Source organism: Acromyrmex echinatior, chromosome 5 (genome assembly GCF_024713525.1).
Source record: "Acromyrmex echinatior isolate Ae372 chromosome 5, ASM2471352v2, whole genome shotgun sequence".
In the NCBI taxonomy this organism is placed as follows: Eukaryota; Metazoa; Arthropoda; class Insecta; order Hymenoptera; family Formicidae; genus Acromyrmex; species Acromyrmex echinatior.
The window spans coordinates 9,841,362-9,856,442 of NC_141856.1; the positions used below are offsets into that span (position 1 = coordinate 9,841,362).

At 30.4% G+C, this 15,081-nt stretch overlaps 1 protein-coding gene and 1 long non-coding RNA gene across 3 annotated transcripts in view; one reads left to right on the top strand and one right to left on the bottom strand.

Annotated features, from left to right (window-relative positions):
- Positions 1–15,081, top strand: part of LOC147909792 (uncharacterized) — a 114,362-nt gene that overhangs the window by 80,983 nt on the left and 18,298 nt on the right. The window lies entirely within an intron of this gene.
- Positions 1–15,081, bottom strand: part of Octalpha2R (alpha2-adrenergic-like octopamine receptor) — a 102,771-nt gene that overhangs the window by 10,019 nt on the left and 77,671 nt on the right. The gene's annotated exons all lie outside the window — the stretch shown is intronic.

The window sequence follows — 15,081 nt, forward strand, 5'->3', positions numbered from 1 at the left end:
TGATTTCGATGTCGAGGATGCACAACACTTTTATAGCGGCGTTCAGAATGTGCTTAACTAGGTTTACGCCGCCGCACCCGCGACGGTACGGTACGTCCCGTATACGTCCTGTGCAACTACGTTACACTCTCGCTTTAAGAACCTCGCGCACGTCCGTCGAGCGTGAATATGAGTGCTAGAATTTAATTTTACTCCTCTCTCTCTCTCCCTCTTAATTCGCGAAGCAACGTGCGGTCGCGCGTATAACGCAGGCTTAAACTATATTCAAATTTATGTCGCATAACTCGCGTGCGAACGCGTTTCCTAGCATGCCTTTAACTTTACATGCACTAATATGATTATTGTTAGTAAGTGCAGTACAGCCTTAGTATCTGAGAAGTAAACTCGGTAGCGCGCTACTTGGCTAATCTCTCGTCACGTCGAATTACGAATGTGCGATTAAGCGTAAACGAGTGATTTAAATGTACAGTACGATTATATATTATATAATATGTATATGAAGAAAAAAACCTGATATGTATAAACCTATATCTGTATACAAACATAATACTTTTACATTATATTAGCATATTTATAAATTATTTTCTAAAATTAAAGTTGATATGGAAACTTGTAAATTTTTCTATAAATACATATGTATGTCATTTCTCGAGAAAATGTAGAGAAAATCAAGAAGTGTAATATCTTCGAATGAGAGTGCTATTTCGTGCACACTTTTTGCTAAAGCTTTTAGTTTTGTCTATGCTTTTAGCAGAATATTCACTTACAATTCATCCCTGAATTGTGCTGTATAATGGGCTCAGAAAGGACAGACTTCCATTAGGGGAGAAACAGATTCAGAAAATTTTAGCTCGTAACTAGGTTAATTAGATAATTTTAATTTAAGAATTTATTTATTCATAATATTCGTTCATGCCATTTTTATCTCATTCCAAAATATATGCTGCAGAATATTGTTGTAAATAACATGAATGTTGATGGTCATGCACATATTTCCAGGATTTAAATAAAGCATTTGTATTGCAGCACAGTAAATTTATTCGCTTATCAGCTTTATATCATAACAATTGTTGTATAGAGACATGCAAAGTGCATTAAATAATCAACATTAAAGAATCAAATTAAATTGACTTAAAAACCAAATGACTTAATTTAGTGAATTTAGTGACTTGATAGATTCGTCAGGTATTAATTTCTCAGAATCACTCGTGAAAAGAGGAAATTAAACGACCGTGGCATGAATTTAAATTCTTAGTAGACACTTAAACCCTCTGCATTCTTATTCCACTGCTTTTCATTATTTCCTCTCTTTCTTGCGTCTTCTATACGCATCTTGGCAACAAAATGCTCTCTTATTGCGACAAGAAAAGAAATGTACCATTTTCAAAGAAGCACCCAGGTAAGACGACGGGCGCAAATGCGCAAGATAATGAGTAATTTCTTCAGCTCGCGATTTAAATTTATAAAAGCGCGAAAGTCAATGTGCAGTGTCAAGCAGTTTATTTGTTAGTACACCATCGCGAAAATATAGAATTGTCTTTGTCTTCTTATGTTAAGGCTGATACAAGTTTGCAAAATACTTTTAATCATCAGACCACTCTGTGAAGGAAAAAGTGTTTATTTTTAGGAAAAGTTCTTCATGCGTAAAAGTTTTAGCTGACATAGAAAGTTTAAATTGTTAACAAGATAATTATCTTAAATCTCAACCATTAATTAAAAAAATTCTTGACAAAATTTTTCCTCTTCTCCATGAAGTTATTAATTATTGTATTTTCTAAAAAGTTATATCTTATTAAACAGAATCTTATTAAAATAAAAGTGTTTAAGAAAAGAATATTCATTATATAGTTCTTTTCTTAGTAATAGTAGGTAACATAACCGACGATATATGTAAAACCTAGGTGAATTATTTCTCCACTTTAAAAGAATTCTCTCCATTTGGGCATGGAATTGAAGAGCAAGCTGGAGAGCCGTCGAGGCAAGTAATCTGATGTCATTTTCGTCGAATAAAAATTATTCACGCTTTCCGTCGTTCGCGAGATTTGCACATTTACATTTTGATGATCTATCAGAGTAAAAAAAAGATTTACTGTGATTCAGCAAGAATTTTCAAACCAATAATCTTCTTGTCGCATAGCGAGCCACTAATACAAACTTGAATACACACGAAATAACGAACAATCCCACGAATGAAAATTCATGAAAATATGAATAGTAAGGATGGCCTGAGTGGAAACGAACCGTATGTAACCAGACAATGCAGACTGAAAGCGAAATTCGTCGGAAAAACCATCAGAAATCTGTGAAACGTTCCCAAAGGAGATACTTGTTATGTACGACAATATATTGTTTCGTTGACGGAAAAACAAAAATAGCGCTGATACTGTAATTGAATCATGGAATCATGTCGAATATCAAAGATACATATAAGCTCAGGAATTTCTTATCGTAAGATAAGAAGAACGTCGAAAGGATTGCCGATTGCTTTAAACTTTAGAATAAATATTATGAGTACTTACAGGTAAACAATCAAGAACATGTTTCGGGTGTTTGCACGTATCAATCGATTGAAAGTATGAATTTGCGTTATCTATAACCTGTTAATAATCTATATATTGTTAATAAGATAAAACATTACCTTGGAGGATGATAGGTAAGTTTCCTCCGTGGATTATTTAGTTAGTTATAAAATTCGAAATATTAACTAAATAATCCACGGAGATTGTTGAAAAAGAATCTTAAAAAGAGAGAGAGAGAGACAGAAAGCGAAGATAAGAAATGATTCAGCACGCTTTCCATTCAATTTATAATGAGTAATCTTTGCCATTCTTATCTGACGTCTTAACCGTAATATATAACACTGTTAGAAATGCTTCCTTTATATGTAAATAAAGTTCGTGGTTATGAACGAAATTAAAAATAATGAATGATTTAACTGAAAATTAAGTTACAGTAGTTACTTAAATGTAATGAACTAAGTTGCAGTAGTTACTTAAATGTAATAAACGCGTACATTAAATTTCATAAAATTTTATGACAAGTACATTAAATTTCATAAAATTTCATAAAAAATACATAAAATTTTATGTACATGTACACAAATATTATACTTTTCAGTTATAAATACATTAAATTTAATATCATGAAAAAATTGAATTCAAATTGTGTAACGTAAAAGTATATTAAATTTCATAAAATTTTTAACAGGGTACATTAAAAGTTAATAAAATTTAAGAACATTATTAACAATAATTATATGCCGAAAACACAACACTTGCATGTAAATACACGGTCCGTGTGCTTGTGATAAATTGAATGTCTTTAGTTTTGTATGTTCTTGTGGCAGAAAGAGAATGATAGGATAAATGAGGTTAGAAATAATCGGTGCGAAAAGCCGGCAAGAACAAAATGAGGGAATTAAAGGTGGGCAAGTATTTCATCTCTGAATGGAAAAGATTAGAGAATTGTTTCAGTACATTACGCTCTTCGACTTTTTTTTCTAAGAGCTTTGGAACTCCTCGCTCTAGATGAGTAAAATAATAAATGAATATATGAATGAATGATTATTGTGACTTCAAGATATTATGTAAAAAGGAAATGTTTTTTTTTAAATATTTATATACTTAAACAAATAATAACGCGTTAGATAAAATCAATCATCTATTTAAAAAAATTCTGCCAAAGAAGCAATAGGATATATTGTGCATCAATCGTTGTATACACAGGAGATATTGCTTTCTTTATTTATCTTAAAAATAAACAGGTGCCAATTTACGCCCGATATATGAAACATGCAGCCAAAAAGAATTGACTTATCGGCACTCCATATATATGCATATCGAACGTTTTGGAATGCTAAAGGTTAAAGGCGTGCAATTTTGAAGCGGAGTTGCAAATGTCAATTCGTCCTACTTCCTTTATGCTTGCTGGACGTTGTATAATTAGGATTGGATGGAAAATTGGGGCAAGTGGTGCACTGGAAGCTTCTCGTTTGCATTGGTTAACTACAGTGTCAAGGCCAAGTTGATATGCAAAACGATTAATGTCGCTTGGAGTAGGAAAGGGAGAAATAGTGTTTGTACATCATGTCGCTCTCTTATATTTGTATTATCTCTTATAGTTCTATTTGTTCTACTACATCACAAAAGCGTACTATTCACCGAAGTCTAGGCACGTTCGTGTTCCATAGAATCTGGTATGCGCAACATATATTAGTCAAAAACACTAAATTTTATCTTTATGCCGCGCGTTACGCTGACAATAAGTGTAATAGCTACCGTTTGCAAAACTACACAAACGTTCAATTTCGGTAAACGAAGAATATTCTTGTTCGTTCTCTCAAACAACTTCATTTTCTGATTCAATTAAAATTTTTCTCTTCTTATCCATTTCGATTCTCTTATTTTACTTTTTCTTATTCACTTATTCTCTAATTCACTTTCTTTCATCAACATTCCTTTTAATTTCGTTCTCGGTATATGCGTCCGTGTGTAGCATACTATTTCTCTCCGTTTCTCGTAATTGCTTTTTTAAGCTAACGTCATGTTGAGGGGGAGGGAACGAGAAGGATTGTGCATTATGCTTTCAGCTCATAAATCTTCGTCAGCTGGTATATTGAACGAGCGAGTATAGGTGTAACTGGAAGATTACGTTTTCGGAAAGTGTATTAATGTGGGATCGTTAACGTAAATCTGACACCCATACAAGTTAACGTGAAGTTTGTATCTTTTTTTTTGTTCTTCTATCCGTAAATGTTTAACATCAATTATAAAAGATTCTTCTTTTTACTCTTTCTCTCTGACATTACCGACAAAAGACGTTTATTAGTGGCGTTTAATTAATGACTTATTTCATTGAATTATCAACTACTCTCGAGAATCAGAGAGCTTGAATTTATTCTTAGCATTATACATTTTCATTTCTAATATTGAACAAATATATTCAAAAATATTCAATTTATCACTATAATTAAAACTATGTAAATATAAAATTTAACGTAACTTAGAGTGAAATAAATGTTTTTGAAATGTGACATTTGTTTTTTATTGTAGACTTACATACATTAACAATGAAAAAGCTGTGTTTTTACATCTGCTATACAATAATGTAATTTTTAGTTTTGGAATTTTAGTTTCAATATTGGTTGATAGTTTATTTTAAAGATTAAGGATTCATCAAGGCATTTCTCTCTTACGCTTGTAAGTTTACTACTTTGACACTTCGATTGATACTTTCTTTGTCAAGCGATCATTGAGACGCCAGGACGTCTGGTCGACGCTAATGCTAACAAGATCGAATGAAGATGTAAATGAAGAAATTAATTTCGATTCGTGACGTACGGGCGATGATAGCAGAAATGTAACAGCAATCCAGTGTACATTGTATGCCATGAAGCGGACATTGCGGTGTACTGTGATATATGACGTTGAATTTGATATTTTACATGTTTCACTAGATGGATGTATATATAATATAAACGTCTTTAATGTGATCTTTAATTTTATATCGAATTTCTGAGTCTTTTTTGTTTATTAATTTATAATCTATTATTTTTTTTTTATAAAACTGCAATATCATCATCAAGATTTTTTCTGCATAGAAAGTAAACAAATTGAATTATTAAAATATTGACTTTCTTATATTATTATTTAATCAAGTAATATTTAGCAATAAATCGATTAATACAACTCTCTATAACTACAACGCTCTATACAACAAATGCTTTTTACTGCGTTTTATTGACTTGTAAACAAAGCCGTAGTGATAAAAGCCGTAGTTATAAAAGAATTTCAATATTCTCTGTGAATATAAAAAAAAATGAAATGACGTAAAAACATGGACACGTAATTAAGATCAAGAATATTCGCTTGAGAAGGAACTTACGAATGTCGGCGAGGAGAAAAAAGTTCCGGTGTACGATTGTATCGAGAAAATTACGTGCTTTGTAAAAAAAAAAGGACAGAAAAAGAACCTACGCGTTGAGGAATAATCAATGGCAGTGTCAGAAAAAGATGAAAAGTTTTTGATATTAGAGTCGCTACGGTAACAAAAAGAACAGTTTGACAGAGAGAAGGTAGACTGCTGATGATAGATAGAACGCATCGAAAAAGACCACGTATAATATATACATGACCTGAATTTCGATTATTCCCTCCGTTTCCGTGTAAGGGTGTCCCTTTCCCAAGTACGTCTTATTCCTATTTTTTTTTTACTTTCTTTTTTTTAATACGGCAAGACGTTATAAGGTGGCGAAATATCTATGTAACGATAGAAGTGAGAATATGAAATGGCATGGAAATATATGATTCGCTATTTTATCTTTATGAGAAGTGTCATATCACTTGAAATGGAAACTGTAACTTTGGTATTGCCTAGCACTGAGTAAACGAGCGACAAGGTACGTTTCGAATAATATCCAAATCTCGTCGAGTCGTATGTTTGGCGACGGTGCTGCAATAACACTTGTCACAGTGTAATGTTGCGTGCCTGTTTAAATATTTATATGTTTATCACTGTAAGCGACAATCATAATCTTCGATATCAACATTGAGCAATGAATTTTATATTTTATTCTCGACGGAAATTACATATTTCAAAAAATCATTTTCAGCACATGTATATTAAAAACTTTTTGCTATAATAATTTTATGTCGATTTTATCGTATATACTATACAGATTGTTGTAATAATAAAAAAATTATGCAATTCGCAAAAGCGGATTTAATCAGATCATCGTAGTATTACTGTGACGATATCTCGAGTTTTTAAAATTATCTTTTAAAACGTTTTACGTAAAAATGTTATTAAAAAAATTTATATTTCAAAAGTTTTATTTTTCTAAATTTGCACGAATTATGCTAAATTATTATAAAATATGAAAGAAAAATATTCTCTTTAAAGTTATTTCTAACTGTGCTTTAAGTGTCGCATATTCAGGTCTCTAAATTAGGCGGAGTTTCCGTATTTTCATTTTTATTTTCCGGTTTATTATACAAGTAATAATTAATCTTAATAAAAGTAGTTTCCTATTAGCTAATTTGTTGATCTGATTGTGCAAGGCAACGTTGCTGTTGCATTTATAAGACTTGCTCAGTAACTACAGATTTATATATATATATATATATATATATATATATATATATATATATATTCTGCTGCTCGCGCATTTGCTTAATTCAATACAGTTACATTGTTAATTCAATACAATTATCTTTGTACACTAATCATTCTATAGTCTTTTATGCAAATAAGGTGAGTTAATCATTGAATTTTTCCAAAATTACTCCTATAAGTAAACGAATAAAAATATAAATAGTGAATTTAATGTAAAAAATTATTCCTATAAGTAAACGAATAAAAATATAAATAATGAATTTAATGTATTATCATATATAAAAATATCTTTTTTTCTTTTAATAATATTTTCTATGAGGACGGCTTTTATGAGAATTAAAAATGTATATCATCCGGTGCTGTGATATAATAAAGATATAAATTTAGAGATATGGAGAAAGAGAACATATGAGAGAGGGGAGAATTTTTTTCGTCAGTAATTGTTGGGAAATGTTGCCTATTAATGTTGATGACAATTATAACAGGAAAGACTTTTTGATATTTTCCGCGTTTTGATATTTTGTTTTTGTTTTTGTACTATTATATAACATACCCTGTAAATTAAGTTTTCAATATACCTCTGTACACGCATATACTAAAATATCAGAATATGAGGTTGCAAATAAATTACCGTACGACAGTTAAGGACAGAAATGCCATGGGGAGTAATAAAGGTACATGAGATACCTTGATTTGAGAGTCAACGAAAATCGAGAGAAGCGCAATGTCGTACATCCAAGATTGAAACACTAAATCTTGATGAGAGCAATCTCGCGGAGCGCGAAAAAAAGTGGACTGGATCGAAAGTCATATTTGCTGACATAAACGCACGCAGCCTGCGTATATATGACGGTAACATTTCTCTCATATTATCGTTAATTATATCTATCAAGAGGTTTAATTCATTTTGTAAAATATTAATTAATTGGAGGGAGTGGTTGAGGTACACCGCAGATCATTTTATGGCGCTTGTCAAATAAATTAGTTTCGAAGTGCTATGTGCACATATCAAATGTATAACATGTGTTACCTTATACAAATGTAGGTACATACATGTTAATTTGACGTTATGCGGCTTTTCCACTTAATATTATTTGTGCAATATTAACATTGTTTGTTTAATTGAAGCCTAATTGCCTAAGAAACTTTTTTGATAATCGTGGGAGAATCAATGTCGACTGGAGGAAAAAAAACCTTTGATATTTGACAGATTTGCCCATAGACTTTGCTCATAGACTTGTAATGATTTTTCCTTTTTTCTTTCTTAACAATTTGATGTAGTGGATCCCTACTGTAGAGTTTGCCAGGGAATTGTGGTCGGCCCGACTTGCCGGCGGGTGGCGGCAATTTCAATTCTACTGGGAATACACCGCGATCGCGTATACGTCGCTTCGCGTTGAGAACAATGGTCCCGGTCCCGAAGGAGAAAAATAAAACGTGGCTACCAGAGCGGAGAAACGATGGCAATAGATACTACGGTACGCAGGCGCAGCCATGTTGTTCCAAGGATGGGAAAAGAAAAGAACAAGAAGGAAGAACGGAGCGAGAAAATGGATTGTGAAGGCGGTGGATGAAAGGACGTGAAGCAGTTAGGGAAAAACGGCACGACAGCAGGGATATCGCGACGAAAAGCGAGTCTCGAGATGAAACGACGACACGGTGACATGATGAAAAGCGGGAAGAGAGAGTGGCTCTTTCTTCTTCACTTTCCTAAGCGAGCCTCGATTCAAAGGAGAATTTAATTTATGCAAATTTATAATGCGCGAGCACTTTGCGGTTTACCCGTGAAAACCGGCACGGCGGCCGGGATTCATCGTCGAGCTCGGCGATGGCGAGCCATGACACGGAGCGGACCTATGCGACGCGCGACGTTTTTCATTCTGGTGCTGAAAACGAATGGTGCTGGGAAAATGGTGACGATGGAGAGCGTTGATACGTGCCGCGGCATAGCACCAGGTTTAAAGTGTCCGCCGCATTATCGCAAAGATGCGGCGGACCGCTTCAGGCATGCATGACCACGTAAGCGGGATGTGGGTACCGACTTTGCTGCATTCGTCTCGTTTCTCGCTCCACTTACATTAATTTCCGTATTGTCGGGAAAAAAGGATGCAACGCGACAGGATGTGCGAGCACTACAATGTCCTTGAGATTTATTACGATGGATCTCTTATTCACGTTGTTTTAGATTTAATTTCAAGCTCGAATTCGTTGGTCGCAATGAATTAGTAGAAGCTACATTCTTGTTGCATTCGCGAAATTCATGTTGTTCAGCGGTAACAGTTGTCAATTGCCTTCTCACGCTTCCGTAATGTCGCGTTCAATTGGTTGACTATTGTTGAAAATTGTTTCAATTTGCAATAGCGATTGGAACGAGCAATTTGCAATGCTGTCATGTAGTTGTTTGAGGTCTCGTATTTGTGTTTAAACTTGTCGTATATATTACTCGTATATATTACTATAATGGATAAAGGCTACTTATTATGTTTTTAATTATTATGTTTTTTTAAATAGATAATATTTTGAGGTTACACAACCACATGCATTGGTTTCTATATCATGATACTAATGAAAACAAATTTATATAAAATTTTTGGCTAGTTTTATAGAAATAAAAATGTTAGATGATATTCTAGGTAACAGTAGTTGAAAACTACGTGAATTCTGCTAACTTGGGTAATTTTCTCCCATATTTCCTCTACATCTTTTTCTAGGAGAAACTTAGAGACTTAAATAGCTTTTCTTTCCTTTTACGATTTCAAATCTATCTTGTATGTTTGCTCTGAGCTCCAAACAATTTTCATATTCCTTAATCTGACAAAATTATTAATTTTATAACATTTTAGAAATTTAAACTAACGTATATTTGTCCTTTGAATTAAGTCCTAAGAATTAATAAGTAAAAAATATATTTAAGAGCTACTCCATTTTATAAACGATATAAATATTTATTAACTTGGAATGTTTATAAAATAAATTATAAGATATGAAAATATAAATGTATAAAGTACAAATAGAAATACTAAAAATTGCATTCGATATCAAATAATCTTTTATAAATATTATTTTATTTTATTTTATTTTATTTTAAATGAGAGCTTTTCATTATATCAGCATTTATTCAATTCTCGCATAAGGCTATAGTAATATAATATAATAAAATTTCTGATATGAGTGCAGGACACATTAATGGTGTTGCAAAATTTTTATATGATAGCAATGAAAATACAGAATATCTTGAAAACAACTGAGAAATAAAACTTTACATGCAGTTTCATAGTTAATTCTTGAACGTGAATAAATTCTCTAGAGTAGTTAGACTACTGGTGAATAGCTCACTAGAATTGTTCATTTACATTACTTTTTAATAAATTAATTTCTTTTCGCATATAATTATGCAGTAATAAATTTGATATATTTTCAGATATTGAAATAAATTATTTACTTACTCTGATAAATAAAGATAATATATTTATGTAATTTAGTGAAGAGATAGTACTCGTATTAACAATATTAGCATTACTTAACTAACAAAAGTGCAATTATTTTTATTAATTATAATTGATATTATTTTTATAATATCATATATATTTTTTTATATATTTATTAGTGAAAACAACTTGAAATAAAAATGAAAGTTCTTAATTAAGAAAATATTAAAAAATAATTTTTTTAAATAAATGATTCTTGTACAATACTAGGTGGGGTGAAAAGTAACCTCCTTGACCGCCAGAATGCGCCACTACTGCAAAAAAGTTTATGGTGCCTTGTAGTCCGTTCATATTTAGGCAGACATGCCAAGTGGCAGTGCGATACTGCCCTTAGTTTTGTTTTGAGAGCTGATTGTTGTTGACGTGTTTGCGAAAACGATTTTCGTTCTCTCATAAAACATTATTTTTTGAGAGGCAAAACGGCGAAGGAAACAAAAGAAAAGTTGGATAAATATTATGTGGCTAATACTCTACTATAAAAGATTTCAACACGTTATTTGAGAATCAAGAATCAGTTTCGACTTTTTCTTCGCTATATTTCAAAAACTATCCAAGATAAAAAAATGTTTTATACAAAAATTTTACAATAAAATTGCCTCTATTTATTCAGTGATATTTTTTTAGAATATTTATTTAAAAACTATTTTGAAAATTTCGAAAAATAATTATTGAAAAAAAATATTATTAACGCGAATGAATACAACTAATTTTGTTATAAAACTTTTGTGTAAAATATTTTTTGATATCTCGAATAGTTTTCGAGATATAACGGAAAAAACTGAAAACCACTTTATACATAAGGAGTAATTTCAAACCGTTTTTTGGCCTCAACTAATATTTTCTAAATTTATCTCTTTATTTAAGCTATAAATACACAAAGTTTCATTAAAATCAGAATTTGACACCTCGCGAGGTTCTCTTGTAAGTTCATATTCCTTTACATAGATATCTTTTCATAGCCTTACATACAATATATTTATAGCAAACACAAAGCATGACTTTTATTTTGCATCCAATAAAAATGTATATAACTTTATATGTATTACATAACATAATTGCTGCATCTCTTGTTTTATTTACAATTATTTTCTGCACGTGTACACAAGTTTACTTTGTGTAGGTTCCGATGTCTCGATAGCTTGACTCATCCCACGATTTATGACAGTTCTGTCATAAGGTGCTCGCAAAATTAACTTGTTTGAAAAGGGTACTAAATGAAGATACGTGACATTTTACTTTCGCACATTTTTATCTCGATTTTTTTATCTTGACATTTTTATTTTATATTTTCGGGATTTGTTCTAACTGCATATGAAACTGAAGATTGACAATAGCATTGTATTATACAACAATATCAAAGAGAGAGAGGGAGGGAGAGAAAGAGAGAGAGAGAGAGAGAGAGAGAGAGAGAGAGAGAGAGAGAGAGAGAGAGAGAATTTTGACTCATACAGAATAAAAAAACATTTATTACATTGTGGGAATAATTGATTGAAAGCGTATATAAATAATGCAAATAATACATTACAACAATTATTTAATAATTACGAATTGACGATTCATAATACAATTATTTTTATTTATGTATGTGTATTATTTATGCAGACAATAATTATTGATGCAAAGAAGTGTACACATTCTAATAAATTTTATCACAGTTGAAAAAAAGTAGAAAATAAAATTTATAAATTGAAATAAAACTAAAAATACGATTCAAAATACGATTTAGCATCTTTATCTTTCATATGATATTTTTCATATTTTCTATCGTCGTTTTTTGAGTTTGTAATATTCTTTTTACTGATGTCTTTTCATTCTTTTTGTTCGTCATATCCGTCTCATTCATTTCAGCTTTCTTTATTTTTGTATTTAAACAGCATCTTTCATTGTTTTTTTGTGAACTCTCTCGACCACATTTTCAATATGATGCCCCTTTGTATTTCTTTTTTCTTGCTTTTATCCGTTCATATGAAATGTTTTCAACTAGTCCATCTTGCTATTTCAAACTAGTATTCTCTGAATGGATTTCTCAGTTATATATTATATCTTATTTCTTGAAGTTTTTCTCTTTTTATGTGTGTTGTTAATTTTTTATTTGTTCTGTAACATCTAAAGAATCTCTATCCTTTTATCAAAGTATAATCCTTTTATCAAAATAAATACAAGAAAACAAAATATACAATAAGAAAAGATATGCTTTTATCATATACAATTCTAACATTAATCTACAGCATACACGAAAATATCCGTTCATATATAAATAATTCATATTTGAACATTGATGCGTTATTTCTACTTTATCTCTATCATTTTCGTTTCCGCTTTATTTCTCTCTCTCTCTCTCTCTCTCTCATTCTTTTCATTGTAAATTTCATTTTTTATTATTCTATTTATCATTTAAAGATGCGAATAAAGTCCTTTCGAAGTAGGGAACGTAGAAACCGGAGTCGATTATCACAGTTTTTATAAACGATTTTTAGAAAAAAATGAATATTTGATTCATTCTGATTTTGAAATATAATATATCTACATCTTTTAGGTATTAAAAAAATACGTGAATTTATCATATCGTAAAAATAAGTTATTTAATTTTAAATGAAGTTGCGAAAATATGACAATTAATCCTGTATTCTGGTTGATTATCACACATTCTAGGATTGGCAGTAGTATATTATGGACAACGTATAAAAAATATAATTTTTATCTTAATATCAGTTCTATATTTTAAGAAATAATAGTAACTATGGTATTAATAAAAATAAAATTATTTTAATTATAAAATACGTAATTCGTTTTTGTAATTTCTATATGAAAAATGAAAAAACATATAGCTATATGAAATATAATATATTTGTAAGTATATTCTCTAAAGATATTAAAATTAGTTGTCATCTAATCTCGTCTCATTTTTTGATTGATTAATCTACTCCACACAGCCATTTCTAATAAAAGAGATTGTTTTCACAAACTTTGTCAAGATAATGATTAACTTTAATTGTAGCAAAGATCTTCTAAAACATGTTATTTTCTATGAATGCAGAGATATCGCGATTAATAATGCTACAGACTTGTCAGACAACAAAATAGGTGATAAAAAAAATTTTCCTATTTCATTTTCTTAAAAATCATTATAAATAATATATACAACGTTTGTGATGCAAATCATTTTACACAACAAATTAATACTATCTACAGTAAAAGAAAAGAGACTTTTCTACCATGTTCTGTTTGAGTTATAAGCATTTTAACAACCCCGTACGACAATTAGCCTCGGTCTCCCCTATACACTTTGATCTGAGAGTGAATTTGTTAGGGGGATATAAAAAAGGACTTAAGCGAGATTTAGTAGTAAATCATTCAATTATTTTACCATTTCGAAGGCAGTGTCGTTATTTCCTACCGCAATTAAAAGTCAGTGTTAAATAGCTTTTGATATCATAATCATTCGATATATCATTTATTATTACTACCTGATAAAAATGTTGTCACATTTTTCAATGTAATATGATTATTGACGTACTACTAATACAACATACATTAACATTATTATGAAAAATATATTGTATGTTACCTTTATAAACACTTTTTTTCTGCAAATGAAAGATTAAAAAAAATACATTTGTACGACGATTTAATGAAAAACGCGTTAATGAATAAGGCGTTAGTAAATTGGAGAATGACGATTTCGGAGCGCCACATGAAAGTGACTACAGAATTCCATCGGGAATGCGTAATGATTCACATGGAAAAGCGAGTAATATATTAAATTTATGAGGAACTACATACAGAATAACAAATGAGGCAGATGCTGCATATTTTAACGATCAAAATGAAATTACCTTTGATATATTTCTGAAACCTAAATTCTGAGACTTTAATATAGTTTGAGCTTTTCTTTCGTAATTAATCCAAAATTGAAGAAACGAACGCGACGAAAAATTGATTTGCTACTATACGACATCAATTGATTTTTTATAAGATAGATTATGGTGTACATTATAGATTTAAAAAAGAATAAAATAACATAATATTAGTCAAACTTGCAGTATTAAAAAAATGAAATTTTTTATTAAAATTTTAATATAATATTAAATTTTTTTAAAGTATCAAATATTGTAAAAAGTCTTTTTTTTGCATATTAAATGTCAAGTATTTCAGAAACCTGACATTCTGAGGTGCGTTTTAAAACTTGACTCTGTCAACTCGAGTATCATTTTATCTTGTTCATCGAATGTTGAACAAAAAAAAAAATACTTGACAGAGTCGATCCTTAGAGGGTTTACAGCATCACGGACGCGTTTTCAACCTTCAAAAATTTATAAGAAATACCTTGTATGATTCCAAGTAACGTTTTGCTGTAAACTAATGTTATAATAATTTAAGTTTAATAATAGTAACAGAATAAGCTTAACATTTTATAAAGAAGGTTATTAAGTTTTATAAAAAATATTAATAATTTTTCGTATCTCTTCAAATTTCTCAT